Source organism: Uranotaenia lowii, chromosome 1 (genome assembly GCF_029784155.1).
Source record: "Uranotaenia lowii strain MFRU-FL chromosome 1, ASM2978415v1, whole genome shotgun sequence".
NCBI lineage: Eukaryota > Metazoa > Arthropoda > Insecta > Diptera > Culicidae > Uranotaenia > Uranotaenia lowii.
The window spans coordinates 98,122,937-98,141,791 of NC_073691.1; the positions used below are offsets into that span (position 1 = coordinate 98,122,937).

The 18,855-nt window shown below is 39.7% G+C and overlaps 1 protein-coding gene across 2 annotated transcripts in view; it reads right to left on the reverse strand.

The window, feature by feature from the left end:
- Nucleotides 1–18,855, reverse strand: part of LOC129742751 (unc-112-related protein) — a 154,369-nt gene that overhangs the window by 111,288 nt on the left and 24,226 nt on the right. The gene's annotated exons all lie outside the window — the stretch shown is intronic.

The following is an 18,855-nucleotide window of genomic DNA, read 5'->3' on the forward strand; positions in this document are numbered from 1 at the left end:
ACAACAGTGAGTGGAAAAACATAAAAGGTTGTATATTATCCGGGCTTTCATACCGTTGGGACAACCCCATCAAACGGTTTTGTGCGACAGTGTTATAATCGCAGTTAAGAACCGCACGCTGTTTCGAAAACTCAGCTAGTCGAAACATTCGATCGTTAGCATCATCGATCGTTCTACAGCAGAGACAATAGGCCCGGTAGGGCCCGGCTGCTGTATATAGTCGGTCAACAACAAAAGACCACATTTTTGGAACTATGTTTTTGAGTTTTTTTCCAAAAAGTTGCTTCTTTCTTCTTAAATACCTACTATAGTTATTTTAACTTTTGCTTTTTTACTTACTTATAAGTTTTTTTTTATATTAAAAAAAAAAAAATTTTTCTACATAGAATTTCTTAAGTCTGGGTTTTGTTCTCCGCTACCCATTAGATTGGAAAACTCCCGTCTAATGGATGACGACGGCGAGACGGGTGAAGATCCTCCATTTCGGCAGGATAATTCCGAGGGAATAATTTCCGAGGAAGTAGTTGGCCCTCCGATGTACCTCTCGGACACGGAAGATACTCCGTCTCCCCTCCCTGTGTACCTCTCGGAAACGGGAGATACTCCTTCTCCCCTCCCACAAACCCCTTTCACTCAAATTCCCTATGTGTTTGGCAACACCCCATCAACATCACCTCCTACAATGAACCCCTCATCTCAAAAAGACAACGCGTTGCCTGAACTACCCCCTCGCCGTCGGGTTTACCAACCTGAATCGACGGGCCCTTAGGTAGTTTACATGCGGTCCAAAACTAATGGGAAATCACCCAATGTGATTTCAATCGCCCGGGACCTTGATCGATCTTACCCTTCCGTAATCAGCTACCAGCCGATGAGACCGCACAAGATGCGCATTGTTGTTGGTAGCCTGAAGGAAGCAAATGTCATTGCTTGTGACCCGAAGTTTACGATCGAATACCGTGTTTACGTTCCCGCTCGTGACGTGGAAATCGAGGAGGGTTTGACCGTCGATGATCTTGTGAAGTCCGGGGTTGGCCGTTTCAAAGACCCTGGTCTTCCCACGGTCAAGGTGCTGGACGCGCGTCAACTGAAATCAGCATCTGACGAGGGGGAAAAGAGAACATTTTCCCTGTCGAACTCTTTTCGGGTTACCTTTTCCGGCACTGCACTTCCTGATTAAACGAACACATACACATAGGATCTCAGTGAAACTTCATGTTTCTTTGAAGAGATCTAAATTCTACTTAAGACTAAGCGTACATCTTTCAAGGATATAATAGCTAGCATCTTATTAATGCTAACACCACCAACCCACAGAAAGAGTACTTTGTTCGCCGTGACCAAGACTTGATCTCATGACCTCTGGCTTAGAAGACTTGAACGCTATCCTCTAGGCCACGGTCGGCGGGTCGGTCGGTCGTTGCGATCGGGAAGGTTCGTCTACCTGTGAGACTTTATGTGCCTTCGGTCATGTTCTGCCAGAACTGCAAACAGTTGGATCATACGGTTGCTTACTGTTGCAACCAGGCACGCTGCTTTAAGTGCGGGGAGAAGCATGCGGAAGCTTCGTGTGAAGTACAAGCAATGAGCAAGTGTTTGTATTACACAGGCGAGGAATCTCATGCTCTCTCGGCGTGTCCGAAGTACATATCGCGCCGGGAAAAAATCAAGACTTCTTTGAAAACTCGCTCTAAAAAATCATATAGAGACATGCTGATGAAGTCTTTGCCAATCGTCTCAGAGAACCAGTTTGGCCTTCTAAGTGACAATGAATCTGAAGGGGAGGATCCATGAGAAGGAACATCAGCTGGGCCATTTGTTAAAAACAATGATTCACAGGCTCCAAAAAGGAAACGCACAACTAACACACAACCCAGATTAGCTGCCAGCAAAGTTAATAAAACTAAAAATTCTCAAAGTGGAAATAGTTATTCTACCCCTCCTATTCAGAGACCTCCGGATTTTAATCCGTCCCCGAAGGATTTCCCTCCACTTTCTAGGAAGTCAAAACCCCAGGCTTCCCTTCAGAATCCAGGACCATCAGTAACTAACAAGAATGTAACAATTCCCAGAGAAACTGCATCTGATCCATCGTCGAACAGTTTGCCCAGCTTTTCGTCTGATGGTAAGATGAAATTCTCGGAAATTGTTTCGTTCATCTTGGAGTCCACTGAGGTAAGAGAAATTATTTCTGTATTGCAATGGAACTGCAGAAGTATTTTACCAAAATTAGACTCCTTTAAAGTATTGGTACACAATTTGAATTGTGATGTGTTCGCCTTATGCGAAACTTGGCTCTCTCCAAACATTGATTTCAACTTCCATAGCCACAATATTATTCGCCTGGATCGAAATGGGCAAAGAGGGGGTGACGGTCTTTTGGGGATCAGCATTTCTTTTTTGCCTCGGTATATATTCCGCCAAATTCAAGCGTGAGCCGGAACCAATTGGCGAATATTGTTTCACTTCTCCCAGAACCCCGGTTAGTTCTGGGAGATTTCAACTCCCATGGCGTGGGCTGGGGCAGCTCACGTGATGATGATCGTGCTAACATTATTTATGAGCTGTGCGACGACTTCAACATGACTGTCTTAGACAATGGGGAAGTGACTCGAATTAATGGATCCCAATCACAGCATAGTATTTTAGACCTTTCTTTAGCTTCTTCTCTCTGAGCTTGGATTGTACGTGGAAGGTAATCCAAGACTCTCAGGGAAGCGATCATCTGCCTATCAATATTTCTATCACCAGTGGTCGTAGTCCACCTGAAGAGATCAATATTCCTTATGACCTCAAAAAAATATAGATTGGAAAAAGTATGCATCAGGTGTTATTGAAGCCATCGAATCAACGGAAGAACTACCTCCGGAGGCAGAGTACAGCTTTATGTCCGGAACAATTGTGGACTGTGCAATCGGGGCACAGGTCAGACGGAATGACAATTCCACGATACAAAAACGACCTCCCACTCCATGGTGGGATGGAGACTGCTGACGTGCGCGAGGAGAAAAGTGCAAGGCGTTTGCTGAGTTTCGCAGAACTGGATTGCCAGAGAAGTTCCAACGTTACTTGTCCTTGGAACGCAAGTTTAAGAACTTGATCAGGGGCAAGAAACGTGGGTACTGGAGGCGATTCGTGGATGGGTTATCTCGAGACATGGCCGATCGCAATGCTCTCGTGTCTCCGGAAATTGCTCGAAAAAATTATTCTCTTTCGGCTGGATAAATGGGTTGAATCAAACAATCTCTTGTCAAGTACACAATACGGATTTCGTAGAGGCAAGGGTACGAACGACTGTCTAGCATTACTTTCATCAGACATTCAATTGGCGTTTGCCCAAAAAGGGCAGTATTTCTGGACATCAAAGGGGCATTCGATTCGGTGCCCATAGAAGTGCTATCTAGTAATCTTAACTCTTGCGGACTTTTACCAATATTGAATAATTTTCTTTATAACCTGTTGTCTGAAAAAATCATGCATTTTTGTCATGAAGAAACCATCGTCGAACGAATTAGTTACATGGGTCTACCCCAAGGCTCATATTTAAGCCCCCTGCTATACAACTTTTATGTCCGAGAAATCGGTGCTTGTATGGCACAAAATTACACGTTAAGACAACTTGCGGATGACTGTGTTGTTCATATAAACAGGCACTCAAATTAAACCTCCGTTACAAGAAACTCTAAATAATTCATCACATTGGGCCAGGAATCTAGGCATCGAGTTTTCGCCTAGTAAAACCGAGTCTGAGTTTTTTCAAGAAAGCATTCCCCTCCTCAAATAGAGCTCCTTATGATGGGTAGAACTCTAACTCAATCTCTCAGTTTTAGATATTTGGGTGTCTGGTTCGACTCTAAATGCCCCTGGGGAAAACATATTAGGTACTTGACACAAAAATGCCAAAAGAGAATCAATTTTCTTCGAACGATTACTGGAACCTGGTGGGGTGCTCATCCACAGGACCTCATCAGGTTATACCAAACAACGATACTGTCGGTCATAGAATATGGAAGCTTTTGCTTTGGGTCCGCCGCGCAAACCCACTTGATTAAACTAGAACGAATACAGTATCGTTGTTTGCGTATTGCCATATTGTATGCAGTCGACACATACGATGAGTCTCGAAGTACTGGCGGGAGTCATGCCGTTGAAAAATCGGTTCTTCGATTAATCGCTACGTTTCCTAATTCGAAGTGTAACTATGAATCCTTTGGTGATAAAAAATTAGGAAAGGCTTATGAATATTAATCCGCAAGTAAAATATGTAAACAATTTTCATACTTTTAGTCAATTAGAAATAAATCTAGAGTTTGTTTTGATTAGGTCGTATGATATATAAATAAAATATAAACCAATATAAACCAATATAAACAAAATTGAGTTATTTGCTGCAAACGATTGCTAAACATGTATTTTATCTTTGCTAAAAAATTGGTTTCATTTTATCACTAAATAACTTTTACAGAATGATTTGAATTTAGGACGTATGATGAGTTTTTCATTTTCGTGTGCAATTTGGTTTTAACGACTTTTTGCACTGCTTTGGATTATCGTGCAAAACAAAGGTCGTAAAAACCATGATGGCTCTAGATATGGTGGTCTCTCTTTGGCAAAAAGTAGACGAGGGTTGGAGGCGGAGGAGGAGCCGAAATTTGACAGCTGGCTGTTCGGCTGGCTGCTGGCTGGCTGGGATGCCAGGTGCTCTGATTTTTTGTAAAACACGAAGTTTTGCCAATCATCAAAATATTGCTTAGACAAAGATTTCGCCTTGATTTTTGCAAATATAATTCATAGAATCGAAACAAAATCTTCCGGCTGAGCTCCGGGCTGGTAAGCAAAGCTGGAAGAAGTTGGACCTATAAACGACGGTGCCAGCTTTGTCGGTAGCGGTTAATAACATTAATTTTGCATTACTTATGATAAATTTATGCTTATTCAACACTTTTTTCTTTCAAGAGCTATCTAGAAGCAGCAGAAAGTCATCGAATCGGATGGTAACATAGCGAGGCGTTACATTCCATCGTCCGAGAAGCGGCTGGCCCTCCTGCAGGAACATCCGTTCTTCATCGAGATGAAAAAGCTGCTTCAGGAGGACTCGATCTTCATCGAGATGAAAAAGCTGCTTCAGGAGGACCCCGTCTGTTGCCATCGCTGCTCCAGAAGATCCAATCGAGTAATCCGGATCTGATGGGTAGCATTTCGAATCATAAAATCGTACATGAAAATGATCAATAGCAGAATTTAGAGCATTCCTTTAGCAGAACCGATTTACGTTTATTTTCATCCAACTCGTTTCGATTAAAGGGAAACAAAATAGCTCTTTGGATAAGGTAAAAAGAATATAAGGAGCAAACATCCGGTTTAGGGTTTTAGTTGTTTGTTCCACCCTTTAAGATCCTTTCTATCATAACGGTCAAAAAAAGTTTTTCTTTTTCGGAACATACGGATAGACCGAACTGTATTGTAATTTTATTGAAAAAAAGTGTTTAGAATACAAATTAATTCATTGAATATACTCATATCATTGCTTTTTTCCGAAAACTCAATTTAAATATAATAAAATAAACTAAACCCCAGTACGGTTTTAAATCTTTTTAACTTTCCTTTACGATTGGCTTCTGCACATATACACACTTTTTTCCCATCTGATTTTTTATCACTAACACCTGGCATCCCTTGACCCCTTTTTTCGTAAACACTACAGCCGGCTGTCAAAACTTTTTTCAATATGGCGGAATGGCGATTTGGCATCTGAGATCACCATATCTAGAGCCATCATGGTAAAAACCAGTTCGGTGTTTCGGTTCTTGTGACCTTTTGCATTTTTGCAGAAAACGCGATACTAAGAGATGAAATGGCTAATAATTTTAAAGTAAATCTTTGGTGACAATAGTTTTAGCTATTTCGATGGAATAAATAAGTGCAGTTTGTTACCTGGTAAGTACAATTAGTGCTATTTTTGCTTTTAAATTCTGAGTTTCATATTTTTCTCCACAGTGGCAGCCCAACATACATAACTGAACGCTTTGGATTAACTCCTGCACTTCTCCAAAGGCTCTCAGAGTCACAGATAGTAACCAGCAACTTCCAGTCGAACAGAAACAGGATGGGCAGTTTCGCAGCACCGATTCCCGGATGCTATAGCAGCTTATTCCACTGGAGTGGAGGTAGACACTTTGACAGGGCCCGCTCCACGACCGCCGTACGATTCTGTAGAGCGCATATCACCCGCGGAGATCATGATTATGTTACAAAGAACAAAACGTAAGTCCTCTTTTATTTGTTTTGTGTTTGTGTTAAGGTGTTTGGCTAATTGCAATATGAAAAAATCCTTTAAATCAAATGCCAATAATTGCGCAACTCTTCAGAAGAGTCTTAACATGTTAGAACTTTAGTTCTTGACCAAGTGAGCAGGGATTGAAGAAGTACAAAACACCAGATATCAAGTTTATAGATGAAATTTGTCATGAAGCAAAACGACGTTTGTACCAAACAAGTAAGGCAAAAGGTCGCAAGTGCTTGTTCACTCGAAGAGCTGAATTAATACCAATATCGCATACAAAAGCATATTCCTCATCTATTTTTACAAAGCATATCAAATTTTCAGATAATTCATAGCGAGATTTTAAATTCTAGAATTGAAAATATGTTACGAAACTTGAACAGCGATTTTCTCGAAACATGTCAGGTGGCGCATACGACCTAATCAAAACAAACTCTAGAAATCCTTCTTTATTAAATTCGGACACTAGTCACTTTTACCCGATTAGCAGTTCCTTGAAAAGATTCGATCTGTCCATGAATGCTGACATCCGTGGAATACCAGATCACGTCCGACCCAACGTCATTCCTTCAATCTTTGCATCAAAAGTACGTGAAATTGACCCTACAAAAATGTTCACAGTAAACGAAAATTACCGAGTTCGGTAATTTATTTTACAGAAACAGTTCTGTAATTAGAAATATTTCGGTAATTGTTCAATCTGACGTCTTGTTTTCAACGAATTTCGTGAACCGTTTGTTGACTTACCAAAACTCGTTTGTTTGTATGTAAACAAATAACTTTACAATTAATTTTCGGTAAAAAACGCCGAAAACTGTAAATTAAAACTGGCTGTCAAAATTCTATTGTCATTTTACGGCAGTTAAGCAGTCTCCCTCTCACTCCTGCTACCGTAATCATTTGTCTCGAGTTTTCAAGTGTGCACGAGCGGGATGAATAGAAGCAATCATCGCCGTCGCCTTCTTTTCAAAGATGGTGACACGCGTTCCGTGTGTTGAGGTGTTGTGAAAAGTTTTTTGTTCGATTGTGGGCAATGAAATTGCTGGTAAGTAGTAAAATTAAGTGTAATTTTCTATTTTTTCATCCACTCCATGCAATTCTATTTCATTCATTAATCTGTTTTTTTAGCTTCCTTCACATGGCTGTGGAAAACAACAACAACATCCTGGTAATGTTCAAGGGAATCTTTTGAATCCACCTACCTGGCAGGTTGTTCTGTGGCAAGATGGACAAGGTTCAAGAACTGTTTAGCTGTGCGAGTAGTGGATGTTCGATACAAGAGGTAATATTTTGACTACCACACAAAAGTAGTGGGCAGAGACGCAGGTTCTGATCCTGTCCGGATCGTCACGGGTAAGATGCATTTTTTTTATCTCTTCTCAACACCGCATCTCAAATCGTTTGTTTTTCTTATAAGGAAAATCAAATGAAATCGATATCTGGAACATAGCCTTGCAGGTTTGGTTGTACAAACTTTCGGCACCGATGTTCAACTAAACCCTCTAGGCTACCCTCACTTCGTTATGGAACAGGAGGAGATCTTCTTTTTCACTCAGGCCTTACTGACAACGTTAAAGTGCAAATTTTTCCGGCCCTGTTGCAGCCCATTCGTACCCGGTTTAGCCAGAAGGATCTGATCCAGCTGTGTACGGTGCGGTGACCGTTCCAGTACACAGCGATTCAACTTTTCACACTTTGTCCACCATTTTCGCTGCTAACACCTCTGCATAACGGTGTCCTCAGTTGCATGGAGCTATTTCAGAAACGAGCTATCGGCCGGGGAAAGGATGTTGGACACAATTTGAACAAAAGGATTTCGCCCATATTCAAGCAGCTGTTGAGTACGAACAAGTTTGCATGTGTGCCACCGTCCTTCGATCGAATTGAAACGAGGTAATACTTTGGAATTCCTCAGAGTGAGTATTTCCTTATTCCAGACCAATTAAATCGACACGTTCAGGAAGCGGGGCAACACTGTTCAGCCGCATCAGCTATACGCGGTCTACGCAAGCAACGTAGTAAAGTGGATCAGTATGAACTACATCCCCTTCGGTTAGAAAGCCCTCACGTTTGCAGTGAAATTGTAACTACCAGCAAACCTACAATGAAGGAAAAAGAACTATAATCGATGACTGTTTTGCATACGAATCTGCTAGTGGCCTGGAAATACCCGAACAATTAAGCGCAATATGGAAAGACATCTCAGATACGTTGAGTCAGTTTCTTATTCCTAAAAGGTAAGTTAGACTGATTTGCTAAACACAAAATTTGTTCTAAAATAAAACCATTTTACTTCTAGTGTCTGTGTGGTGGAAGACCGTGGTTTGGATAAGCTGGCCCTTTCTTTACTACATACACCTTTTCCGAGGTCGGTTCCAGAGTAACCAATGTGGTAAATTTTCTATAGTGAAAATCAACTTAATGCAATATCAAATTTCATTGTTATTTTTCAATGACAATAATTGCAAGAATCTTTCGTATCAGAATTTATGTTTTGTAGATGCCAATTTTTTTTTAATTCAAGTTATTATACTAAACAATATTTCGATAATTACTTAATCATTCAAATAATTTTTTTCTACCTGAAATATCAATTTGCTAACTAATTCCAATTGGTTTCTAATTAAATTATGCGGCCTTATTTCAACTTCTTTTTTCTTCAAATTTTTTCTGTTGCAGAAAACGGACTCCACCCTTACTGTGGTCTGGTCGAGGAAAACAACCATGTAGGGGGAAGTTGAGCTGCAGGTGGCCGAAAAGGCCGAAAGTGGATAGGTTTACGTCGAATAATCTTGTTCAATTGGGTGCGATGTTCGATTCTAATCAATGTGTTTTAGTAGGTACATATATTATTAATAAAAAGCATTTTTGTTTGAATAAATTGTAAATTATTAAAAGCTTTGAATTATGAATTAAATTATTCATCATGAATGAAGTTAAGTGTTTATTCAATATTATTTTTAGGCCTATTTTAAAAAACTTGGAAGCTAGAGCCAATGTTTATTGAATATTTACCGAAATTTGTAAAATTGTTTCCGAAAATAGTAAAATGTTCCGTAAATTCAGTTTATGATGCACAGTGCATTACATGAGATGATCGGAGTCTCCAGATGACACTCGAGGCGAAAAATTTCTATTCTGATAAGAACAGATGGACCTGATTATTAATATTAATTATAATATATATTAATTATAACATATAATAATTATGGGCTTGTGATATAGCTCAGTTGGCAAGTCTGTTGTCTCCTGAGCCGATGTCCGCGAGTTCGAGCCCAACAGTAAACATCGAACACAGTTGTACCGGATAGTTTTTCAATAACGATCCGCCAACTGCAACGTTGATAAAGTCGCGAATGCCATAAAGATGGTAAAACGACTATAATCGAAACAAAAAAAAAAAAAAAATATAATAATTATAATATTTTTATTATTAATTAATTATTAATATTTTTGTTATAATATTTTTAAGAGACTTTGAAAACATTTATAATTCTTATTGTTCTATTATAATTATTTTTATTAAGTTCATCTGTGCTCATCAGAATTGAAATTTTTCGATTTAAGTGCCTTCTGGAGACTCTGATCATCTCACGTTATGCGTTGTGCGTTATAAGCTGAAATAACCGTACGTTTTACGGGTTTCGGCAATAATAACCAAAAATTTTACAGTTTTCTGTAAATATCAACGAAATTTCGGTAAAAATTACCGGTATTTCGGTAATTATTACAGATATTTTAGTAAATTTTACCGATTATTCGGTAAATATTACCGGACATTTTCACTTCATTCGTTAAAATTTACCGATATTTTAGTAATTATTACAAATATTTCGGTAAATTTTACCGATTGTTCGGTAAATATTACCGAGCTTTTACAGCCTTTCGGTAAAAATATCAAGGTATTTCGGTAATATTTTCAAATGCTTCGATTGTATTTACAGGTTTTTCGGTAATAATGTTAGGTATTTCGGTGATAATTACAGGTATTTCGGTAAACTCTACAGTTTGCTCGGTACATATTAACGAGCTCATATAGTTTTTCGGTTAAACATTACTGGCCTTTCGGTAATAATTACAGACATTTCGGTTCAACAATACCGGTAATTCGGTACTCTAACGAGGTATCACGTTGACAACTGTCAATAATTTGACAGATGGTCTTAGATATGATCAGTCGAGTTTCGGTAATTTTTACCGAAAAAGGTCTGTAACATTTGACAGCTGTCATTCCTCTGCCATGAAAAAAATTACCGAACGGTTTACCGAGTTACACATGTTAGGATTTCGGTAAAAAAATTACCGAACTCGGTAATTTTCGTTTACTGTGTTCTTCACTGATGGTTCTAGAATCGACGGCGCGACTGGTTTCGCAGTGTACAATAAGCGCTTTGAAGCTTCGTTCAAGCTTCGAGAGCCATGATCCGTTTACGTTGCTGAACTAGCCGCTATTTATTGTACCTTGGAACACATTCGCACACTGCCCGTAGACCACTATTTCATCTATTCGGATAGTCTCAGCTCCGTTGAGGCGATTCGATCGATGAAACTGATGAAGCGCTCTTCCCATTTTTTGCTGGAAATTTCAGGAATATTGGGCACTACTACACAATCCTCTTTCCCTTCCTCTAGTTAAATTAATTAACAGTTGAGTAGCCGCGACGATTACGGCCCCCCTCTTACTAACATCACACAAAAGTGAAATTAATATTCGGCACAAAAAAAACTTTTTGAGTTAAATGCCTTAATAAAACTACTTGTAAATTTAAAAAAAAAAAACTGATCAACATCAAAGAAATGGAATAACGGTACCATGGACCGAGTGAATTTTGGGAATTATATTCATCAAGTTATGTCGTGCAACGGAAATCAGTGAAAATAAAAATAATGAATCAACATTGTCAATTGTACGCGTTTTTTTGTTTTTCCTTAAAAGTTTTTCGATTGACCAATATTGCATTTCATATACCCAACATATTTAACTCAAAATTTTTTTGTGTTCTCAAGCAAGTTGAAAACTATTTCTTTCTATGTATATAATTTACATCGGCGAATGCAGCTATACCGTGCACCCATGTTGAAATATCTTAACGCCGATGTGGTCTATCAGATAGGCTGGCGCGAGTCTGGTCTAGGTATGCCAGGCGTACTGGGTTCGATTCCCGGTATCGGCAAGAAAACTCTTGGGTTCAAACCCCATAAATTGCCGACAGGTAAGATGTGTTTCCTCTTATAATAAGAATGTTCAATCAGTTGAATGAAGAAATCAAGCAGTTTGATAAAGTTTTATAGCTCAAATATCAAATTCCTTAACGCTAGAGGAGCATCTCTTAAAACCTCCTTTTAATACATTTGAAAACCTTTAAAATTCTATAAAACTCCTAAAATGCAGTAAGTTATCTATTCAAATAACTCGTAGAAGCATTATTATTTACTTTTACACAGTAAATTTTTAAAAATAATCTTGTTTTTGTTGAAAAACTCAAGTGGTGCTATTCTTATTTCGCACTCTTTTTTCACATTTTTGATCCTCAACGCCAATTGCTACGTCCAAAAAAGTAATCTTATGCTTGGTTTATCCGTTAAGCAACTCAGAACAAACTATGGAAGAAAATTTTCGAAATTTTGAATCATTCATATTTTAACAACTTTTTTTTTTCTGTTCGCGAACGACGAGTGAGACAGACGCGTTTTTAAGTATATCGAGTGGAGTAGAGGATACAGATTTAGAAGTGATTCTGGAAGTGAATTGGATATACGGAGGGACTTCTTCGAATCATTTGAGTGCTTTGTGAAGTAGAAGTGAAAAGAAAACAGTGATTAACAGTGATTTCTCTGTAGAAAAAGCACGCCATTGACGTGGGTAAAATCCAAAATGGCGGATCCACCTAACTCAATTAGGAAAGCGAGGGAACTCACCGACGATAGTATGGATGAACCTGGAGCAGCTAGCTTAGAGCTACAGCGAGTGCGACGGGATGAAGAACGTGGTTCAGCAAAGAAAGAGTTCATCAACATCACCTATACACACGCGGATTCGACCCCGTATAGGGTTTATTTCGAACTAAAGGAACAAGTAGAAAGAGCGCGGATTAACAAATTTATGGTTGGTTCAACTCTACGGAAAAAGGAGAAGTTCAAGCAAAACATAATAGATATGAAGCAGAATGGAAGGAACCGTATCATGGTGTACTTTAATAGTTTTGTCAAGGCAAACATGATTATGGAGGAAGTAAACAAAGACCCAAGTAGCGTCTTCAAGGCATATATGCCGCAACATCTGGTTTGTGTGACCGGAATTATTTTTGGAGTCCCGACGGAGATCGATCCCGAAGAGATTTTAGCGGATATTGAGTGTGATGTTCCCATTATCAAGGTTCAACGCTTGACACGGTATGTTGATAAACAACCAGTACCCACGAATCGCATAAGTGTAATGTTCAGATCGAATGAGCTTCCAGATAGAATTCGATTGTTCGCTTGCTCAACCCGAGTAAGACCGTTTTTTCAAAAACTGATTGTCTGCGAGAACTGCCTCAGGTTCAATCATCGGGCAGACAATTGCAGAGGGAAAAAACGATGTGGGCTGTGCTGTCCAACATGATAATTCTGAAGACTTCGCAAAATGTAATAACCCGATAAAATGTGCACACTGTAAATCTCCCGATCATATGTCGCAACACGATGAGTGTCCTGAAAAAGAGAGACAAAAGAACATTAAATCGTTGATGGCAAAGCGAACGATGACATTTGCTGAAGCGACTGAACAGGTGCCTATTTGGACCCAGAATTCTTATTCTGCCTTGGAAAATCTGGATGAGTTTCCATCGATCGAAAACTCATCGAAGAAACAGGGCGTCTCTCATAATCTACGTGAACAATGGCAACTAACAAACTTGGAACGAAGAAAAATTGTACCCGCAGTCAAAGTATACCCGGACAGGGGGGCCGGACATTCGGCCGAAGGCCGATAGGCCGAAAGATGTTAGGCCGAAGGTCGCTAGGCCGAATGGGTTGAAAGGCCGACGGATGTTCGGCCGAATAGGACAATAGGCCGAATGCGGCATTAAGCCGAAGGTTATTTGGCCGAATATTATTTGGCCGAATGGTCATCAGGTCGAATGGGCGATAGGCCGAATGGTCATTAGGCCGAATGGTCACTAGGCCGAATGGTCACTAAGCCGAATGGTCATTCGGCCGAATGGTCACAAGGCCGAATGGTCGTTAGGCCGAATGGTCATTAGGCCGAATGGTCACTAGGCCGAATGGTCGTTAGGCCGAATGGTCATTCGGCCGAAAGGTCACTAAGCCGAATGATCATTCGGCCGAATGGTCATTAGGCCGAATGGTCATTAGGCCGAATGGTCGTTAGGCCGAATGGTCATTTGGCCGAATGGTCACTAGGCCGAATGTTCATGAGGCCGAATGGTCACAAGGCCGAATGGTCGTTAGGCCGAATGGATGCTAGGCCGAATGGTCATTAGGCCGAATGATCGTCGGGCCGAATGGATGCTAGAAGGTCGTTAGACCGAATAGCCACTAGGCTGAATGATTGTTAGGCTGAATGGTCGTTGGACCGAATTTATGCTAGGCCTATAAGGCCTACTACAACCCAATAGACACATGTAACCGTTATTTTAATGAGTGTGTTAGTATCTCTTAGAATAATAAGTCTGTGCGAAACAATATTTTTTCGATGACTAATAAAATAAATATAAGACATATTATCGCTTTCTTGCATGTCGGGCTGCTCAGTAGTTAGGTCGATCAGTAGTTAGGCCGAATGGTCGTTAGGCCGAATAGTCATCAAGCCGAATGGTCATCAGGCCTAATGGATTGCCTTGTGATCATTCGACCTAATGACCATTCGGCCTTATGAACATTCGGCCTAACAGCCATTCGGCCAAACGACCATTCGGCCTATCAGCAATTCGGCCTTACGACCTTTCGGCTTAGCATGCCGACATGTGTAAAAGATTTCTTATTGACCTAGCAACCATTCATGACGATCATTCAGCCTTATGGCCATTCGGCCTTACGACCATTCGGCCTAGCATCCATTCGGCCTTACGACCATTTGGCCTTGCGACCATTCGGCCTTGCGATCATTCGGCCTTGTGATCATTCGGCCTTGCGACCATTCGGCCTTGCGACCATTCGGCCTTGCGACCATTCGGCCTTGCGACCATTCGGCCTATTGACCATTCGGCCTAGTAACCATTCGGCCTTACGACCATTCGGCCTTACGACTATTCGGCCTAATGACCATTCGGCCTAATGACCATTCGGCCTAATAACCATTCGGCTTTATGACCTTTCGGCCTAGTGATCATTCGGCCGAACATCCTTTCGGCCTTGCGTCCTTTCGGCCTAACAGCATTCGGCTGGATAACCGTCGGCCGAATAACCCATTCGGCCTAGTGGCCTGTTCGGCCAGATAGCCCATTCGGCCTAACGTCCATCGGCTGAATGACCTTCGGCCGAATGGCTTTCGGCCTCATGACTTTCGGCCGAATGACCCAGCCTCCCCGGACAGACCCAATGGTAAGCCAGTTGGAGGAAAACGGCTTTGATCCGACAATCTCGCAAATACGGATAAAACCATGACTGAACGCAACAACATCATCAAGGAGGTAAACACCGGACAAAAGTCGACAGGCACACCAACTAATCCGAACAACGTAGAGGAGAATAAAAGGTGGGAGCATCTGATCCAGATGGCCACAAAAAAAGCAGAGATGACGGCTAGCCAGCAAACCCAAGCAACTGTAATGAGCTTCTATGCGGACTTCTTACAACAGCTTGACAACGAGGAAACAACGAAAAGTAAGTTTAAAATGTGTACACAAAAGTACTTTAAATTAGCAAACTCGATTTACGACAAATAAATAAATGTCAGTAACTTCAATCAGTAAAATAAAAACTCAGTTAGACATATACTTTAAAAATCTATACATTATACCAAAATGGCTACTTTAAAAGTAATTCAGTGTAACATACAGAGCTTAGAAAAACATAAGGCAGAACTCACTAATACTCTAGTTGAGGTTTCATACGATATTGCTCTTATATCTGAATCATGGATAAATGAATGTTACATCAATACAAATCGATACAAAATTTCCAAATATCATTTGATCTCTCAGGCAAGAGATGATCACTATGGGGGGGCAGCAATCTTTCTGAATAATAACTACAACTTTGTTAGAATCCCTTTGCCCAACATCGGTCGTTGGACACAAGCCTGTGCTATAAAAATACTATCACTTGATCTGGTAGTTATATCGGTGTACATGAGCCCATCTATCTCTACTGCGGAATTTGAAGAAGATGTAACAAAAATTTTTAACAGCGTTAGAAATTATAAAAAGGTTTTGATTGGAGGCGATTTTAACGCACATCACTACACATGGGGTAGTGAAGATTGTGACCGGAAAGGTACAATACTGATGAATGTAATAAATAACAGCAATACTTTGATTCTTAATGATGGCTCCTCAACTTTTATCCCCGTTCAACTAAATGCGAGGTCTTCGGCAATTGATGTCACGTTATGTTCGATTGAATTGATGTCAGCGATACAGTGGAATGTTAAAGATTTTAGTATCGGTAGCCATCACATAGTCATTGAAACATTGATAGGCAATATACAGCACAGGACTAAAAAGTACATTTACAACACAGCAAAAATATATGAAGAGATGGCTAAGTTAGATCCAAGGGAAATCAAAACTGTAGAGGATCTACTCCCAGTAGTCAGAAGGACCTATAAAGTTAACAGGAAAAAAGATACGAGGGAGCCTAAATTCTGGTGGACCGACGAAGTGGAGCAAGCATGGAAAGAAAAATGCATAGCAAGAAAAAAATTTAACTCGCAATCGAACCTTCAAAATCTTTTAGAATAAAAAAAAAAGGCGTCGATATTCTTGAGGAAAAAGCGAGAGGAAACAAAGAAAAAAATTGAAGAGTTCCCTAAAGAATTGAATCCGTTCATTAGTTCCAAGGAATTGTGGTTAAAAGTTGGTAGATTGACAGGCAAAAGAGTTAGGGCGAAAGAAAACAACGTTATGTACGAGGATTCTAAGCTAGCTGAAGAATTCTCAGATCTTCATTTCGGCAAACATGATCCCCAGTTTTGGGAATGGCCAATTCCAGTTGCCACACAAGATTTAATGAATAAGAATAAATGGGATAGAATTCTAGCTAAAAAGAATAAGCATTCAGCTGCAGGTAGTGACCGTATTTCCTACGAAACATTGCGACACATCAACCCGGATGTGATTATCAACATAATAGACGATCTGAATAAAATGTGGAAGAGAGGTTTTATTGACGACACTCTTAAATCTATAAAAGTGATTGCAATCCCTAAACCAGGGAGGGACCAAAATTTACCATCTGGAAAACAACCGATAAGCCTCATTCCTACAACCACAAAAATTATAAACAGTGCAGTATTAGAAGATCTCAATGCATTCATAGATAAAAATAAAATTCTGCGAGAAACATCATTCGGGTTCAGAAAGAACATGTCCACAACTACCTGTCTTTCTTTCGTTGTTAATTCCATTAAAAAATATAAGAGAGAAAAGAAAATGGTTGCCCTTATCTGTGTTGATTTAAGTAACGCTTTTAATGCAGTAGATCCAAGCAAATTGGAAAATATTCTTATTAATCTGTGTATACCAGGAGACATAATAACATGGATATCCTCGTTTTTGATAAATAGAAAGATATCCCTCGAGATAAGAAACTTAACGATTTCCAGAACGATCAGTAAAGGTCTACCCCAAGGGGATGTTCTTTCACCTACGCTATTCAACCTGTACACGTTAGAACTACATAAGATCGATCATAGTGCAGTAAATCTCGTTCAATTTGCCGATGATTTCGGCATCCTAGTGACCAGGCTTGTAAGTGGTCACCATCGTTTGAATTTTTCCGGAGACAAACACCACACATCGTTCGTGACAATCGTGGAGAGCGCAATCGTTTGATCGGAGAGCAAAAAAATGTCAAATGAAATTTTGATCTTCGTTGTGGTTAGTCGTTTGACTTTCATCCCTCTTGCGTAGATAATCGAGATAATCATTCCACATTGTTCGACCAACACATCCAAACATCACCCGGCGCTGCAGAGTGGCGAATTTTTTTTTCAACAGGAGGGAGTGAATAGAAAAGTTTGCATTTGCTTATTGAGTCTGTAAGTTCTGCTGCGTGAAAGAGATAGGTGATGTCGTAAACTGTCGGGAATAATGGTCGTTTGATCATCAAATTATCCCTCTCGTGTACCAAGACACGAAATTTCGTTCGACAATCACACAAAGAAGAATGAATGTCGTTTCGTTTGATGGTAGTCGACTGTTCGGCAAGTTTTCGGTCGCATTCGTTTGATAGCATGAACAATGATACTGATAAAAGCAGGCTGTGCGACTGTCAGAGAAAATGTCGATGGTTTACAAGTCTGCTAGTGACAGGCAATAAATTAGACGAATTGAACAGAAACGCACAAGAATATATGAACAAATTTGTCGAAGTGGCAGAGTCTTTGAAATTTGCTATCAATCCTGAAAAAACTAAAGCAATCATCTTCCAAGCTAGCAACAAAAAATTAACGGTTAATCTCAAAGGAACCCAACTAGAAACCGTAAGGAGTCATAAATACCTTCCCGAGCAGACTTTGATGCCCAAAACGATAGCAAGATAAGGCCAAAACAAGATTTCAATAGCAAAGTGATAGCATCATTTGGTATTGATTTTTACATGTTAGCAAAAATAGGCATCAATAAGGCTTCAAAATTATTTATTTTGAAAGCAAACTGAGACTAAACTAAAGCCTAGTCCACACTAGGCAACATGAACTGCGATTTTTGTTATGAGACGAACTTTGTTGTCTGTTGTTGTTGTTGGAAACCTGAGACGGTCTCAGTGTCTCCCGAAGAAAATGGGAGACGCTGAGACCGTCTCGAGACGAACCGTCTCCTAGTGTGGACTAGGCTTAAGGTATCAATAGCAAGCGGATAGCATACTTTGGTGTAAAATATAATGTGATGCCAAAACGAGGTTTTGTTAAGGCAACCTTAATTTTCATAAACTTAAAACCTGAGACCATAATGATAGTATAATTTAACATTCCATTCATTTGATAGCAAAACCAAGCTTCATTAAGAAATCGTTTAATTTCCAAAAAAATATTAAAAAGCAACGCTTAATAACGAACCAATTATCAACAATCTGAAACGGGTGATTTGCATTTGCGAAGGATAATTAAATATTTCTTTGTTCTGTTGTTTACTTCAATTGACCGAAAAAGTTTTTTTTAATTACCGCGTATTCGCAGATTCACCGTTGCAAAAAACTATTTTATTTTTAATCTACATAAAGTTGAATTTTTTGAAACTTTTCTAGTATCAAGGAATTTTTCTCTAAAAATAGTTAAATTTTAACATCTATTTCTTCCATAATTTGAAGGTTTTTATTTACTTTCTGACAGAACCTTTCAGACCATAAGTCTCGAGCGTATGAAAAGAAGAAAATTACTTTAAACTTCCAAAAAATTGATAAAATTCAAT